This window comes from Mastomys coucha, unplaced genomic scaffold, assembly GCF_008632895.1.
Source record: "Mastomys coucha isolate ucsf_1 unplaced genomic scaffold, UCSF_Mcou_1 pScaffold20, whole genome shotgun sequence".
Classification (NCBI taxonomy): domain Eukaryota; kingdom Metazoa; phylum Chordata; class Mammalia; order Rodentia; family Muridae; genus Mastomys; species Mastomys coucha.
Window position 1 is genome coordinate 109,206,563 of NW_022196903.1, and position 4,143 is coordinate 109,210,705.

Below are 4,143 nucleotides of genomic sequence, written 5' to 3' on the forward strand. Positions count from 1 at the left end.
CAAACCTCACACTAAAGGCCAGCTCAGCGAGACCAGGGACATCAGGCCCCTGGGACCTCATGGTATGTTCCCCAAACTGCCCTGTAAAGGGAGTTCAGAAGCAGCAGGCACCGGGACCCACAGCAAACTGTGTTGAGAGGAAGTGCATCCCTCTTGCAAGGGCCGGCTGGGCTGAGCCCAACACCAGACCACAGGGGCCTCGGTTTCTGGATAGAGCCAAACCCCGTGGACCCCCAGGACTTGTCCTTAGTCCAAGCTTCTGAGAAAACCTAAAGTCATTCCACATATGAGCTGGCAGCAGACTCCTTTGACCTTCAAAGGAACATGTAGGCCTTGGGATAAAGGCAAGTAGTAGTCTTCCTAAGGCCGCAGACCCCCATGTGGGTCTCGACAGTGTGGGAGGGCCCACATAGGACCACACCAAATGTCAACCCCCTTAGAAATACTCAACCCATTTTACATACATGGAAGCTGAGGCCCCAGAAGTAAAACCCAAGATCCACAGCTAAGGGGGAAGGTGGGACACAGATCGGTTGTTTGAAGCCACAGTCCCAGCTACAAGTTCTCCATCAGGGTCTCCTATCAGCTTGCAGCTGTCACTTGAGGCCTGGTGGCCCTTTCTCAGAGGCTGACCTTGCTCCCACCGGATAGCAAGGGAGAGTGAGGAGGGGCTTTCCCTGCGCCTAAAGGGTCATCAGCAAGGGCTCAGAGCACAGCCATCCCCGGTTCCCTGGCCCCCCACCCCAGCCTTCCTGTCCCTGTGCCTGCCTGCCAAGCTCCAGCCCATTCATGGCCTTGGCTTTGATGGTCAGGAGTGTTCCTTGGCAGGAAACAGGAGACTTATGTCCTGCCTCCACCCCCAGCTGAGCTCCCAGGGGACCTGCCTCCACCTCTGTTTGGGGAAGGCCCACGTCGTGCTGTCCTCGTGAGCCACAGGCCCTCCGCTCCACTGGACAGCCCCAGCACAGATTATGGGCTTGTCTTCCTCAGTCCCCTGACTATCTTGCCTTCTTCCTCTGCCCTCCGTCTTTGTCTCTCTCCCTCTCTCTCCCCTCCCGTGTACTCACACAGCATCTCTGGTCTCAGTCTCACTCTCCAAGTCCCCGTCCTCTCCCCTCCCCCTCCTTGCTTCCTGTCCCTCTCCTGCTTTCTTGCGGCATCCTGCAGCTCCCCCCACTGAGCCTCGAGGATAATGCTTTATGGCATCTCGGTTTAGCCAGCCGGCCAGATGGATTGTTTTGGGTATTATGGACAAACTTCCTGCCAAGCTGGTCCATCTCTGCGGTCACCCCACCTTCAGGATTTGGGACCTGAACTCTAGGGTCTGAATATATTCACAGAAATGGAGGTAGGAAGTATAGTGTGGCCTCCAGCAAGGCGCTTGCCCTCACTGAGCCTGTTTCCTGGTGTGGACCATATAATAGCGCACTACTGCAAGGTTGAGTCATGGCCCCACAGCCCCTGCTAAAGCTGGGAGGAAGGGCAGGAGGAGGCAATAGATCAAGGTTCTGGCCTCTTTTATGTCTTGAATCCCATTGTAGTTAATGGGTTATTTGGGGGTAAACACTACACACAGTTCTGCCACCACCATCTCACACCTTCCTTGCACCAGAAGACAAAGCAGGGGTCACTGAGCCCATTTCACAGACGGGGAAATTGTGGCATCAGCAGTAAGACTGAAACTAGGCTTTCTTTCTAAGACCAAGGTCACCCCTGAGTGGACAGAGATGTGAGGAGGGAGGGAAGAAGAGAGGGAGGGAGACGGGAAGTCCTTGCTGAGATTCTGGGGGGTCCTCCCAGGATAAGTTTGGGTATCCATTGGAAGATAGGCAGATGGCACCCAGCACACTGACTGAGGTAGTTAGACCCACATACAGCCATTCTGCTGCCAGCAGCTGATGACCGGGCTCTTCCCCTCCTGCTCCTGGCTCCTGATTCCATCATGGAGAAGGCTCGGTCTGGGGCTAACGCGTCTTTAATGACTCTCTAGCATCTAGCATTTGTCACTGTCCCTGTCTAATAGAAAGAGGGTTTCAAGCTCGGTCAGCACCATGAGCTTACGCTTTCTAGAATTTACTTGGAACATCTCTGCATTTAAGTTCTTGCCTGCTTCCAGCTTGCGGAGCTGGTTTCCAGCGTGGCATGTGGTGTTGTCCCTCGTCAACACCCGTGGAAGGCCTTGAAAAGTGACCCCTAGGCTCTGGTGATGGCCACTGCCCAGCTGTGCAGAGCTGGAGTTGGGGCAAGGGTGGGGGAAAGCTTTCCCTGGCTGCTGGAGACTCAAGCATAAGCATGTCCCCCAGGTCAGGGCTCCCTTACCCCCTCCTGCAAACCTCTGGCAATGCAGGGCAGAGGAGAAGGGGAGGGGAGGGGAGGGGAGGGGAGGGGAGGAAATGTTTTTCTTTTTCAATTGGAAACAATAACACTGGGGGCCCTGGCTGTTCTGGGAAGAGGGGCTCAGCCTGGGGACTGGAGAAGGTCCCCCTGCAGGAAGTGCTCCTAACACACCACAAGTGGAGGGCAGGAAAGTGCTGGAGGCCGAGCAGAGGAAAAACACCGGAGGGGCCCTGCAGCCATCTGGGGCTCTCTGCTCTTTCCAGTCCTTCCTTGTTGTGAGCCTGAGTGGGGGGACACGAAGGGTCAGAGAGGTGGGGCCGTATGCCTCAGGGTGCACAGCCTGCTCATTGCCCCACCTCAGCTCTTAGCCATTGTGTCCTCTGCCCTTCACTCCGGAGTCCCAGCCTCTGCCTTGCCCTTAACCTCCCGGTGGCCACAGGACCGTGAGCTCCAGTTTCAAATGTGAAGGGAGACATAGATTCCAAACCATAGCACTGCCGTGAGGAATGAGAACGGTGAGCCTGGGGTCTGCCCACCTGCCACCTCTGGAACTGGCTTCCTCTCCCTACTCCTCCGGGCCTGTAAGGGGGCTTCCTCTCCCTACTCAGCAGAGCCTCTAGGCCCCTCAGCAGAGCCTCTAGGCCTTAGCAGACGTGTGTGCCAGATGTCATCCAGGGCCTGGATGTCAGTTACCATTCATGGATGCCAAGGCTCAAGAGGCCTCCAATGGCCTCCTGATGGCACACAGCACAATTCCTCATCTTCAGGCCACTGCCACTGTGACCCCTAGGGTTCCCAGAAGGGACCGAGGGATAAAGCTGTCAGGAGGCATACCTCACAGTTGCTCCTGGTGTCCTACAGGAGCTTGTCATGTTTCAGCCCTCCCCCTCCATTGGACTCTGGAGGGTCCCTCCCCTGCTACCTGGGTGCCTCACCCTCTAAGGATCCGGTCAGGTTGAGGCCTGCTCTTTCTTTGTTGTCCGGTGGGGCTGGAGGAAATGGATCTCATTCCTGTGTGTCAGTGCCCTCTGCTGACTCTGGGCATGTCCTTGACCTCTGTGGTCAAGGGACTTACAAGGCAGGGTGGAGACCCAGAGGCCTTATGGGCTCATGGCAGGCGCCTGGCCTATATGAGCCCCCACGTGGCCCCTTTGTGTTCTATGAATCGGATAATGGCAGCATTCTTAGACGCCCCGTCATGGGTCTGGGCTTGTGAAAGAGCCCGGTCTGCTTACACTGAGGCCTCTGTCCAGGGGCAGCCATGAGGGCAGGGCTGCCCCAGGGGTCCCCACCCACATTTGCAAGCCACTACCAAGTGTCTGTTGCCTAGGCTGGGCTGGGCAGCTGGTAGGCAGGCAGGCACCGCTCAAGCCAGCAGGTTAAATGCCCACTGTGTAGGTCCTAGAAGATCATAGGGTAAACTGAGGCTCAGGTGATGGGCTGGTCTTGTCTCACTATGCCTGCTACAAGGACACCACAGACACTGTGGTGACCACACCCCAAGGGCAGGCTTGACAGTTAACGACAGGCAACTGGGCCAATAGGAGGCTTTAGGCAGGCTTCCCATGGCAGGGTGCCTGGGCCTGTCTCAGTGGGTAGTCCCAGCCAGAACTTTACCCTCACCAGGCAAGGGTAGGAAGTCTGTTTACAGAAGGGGAGACTGAGGTACAAAGAGGAGGTGGCCAGCATGGGGCCCAGGTGACTATCCTAGGTGGAGCTAGGACCTGGCATGAATACCATGAGTCCTTGATGACCACTGTATGGTGGACACAGTGCGATGGTCACTGTGATAAGACAGTTTGCGAA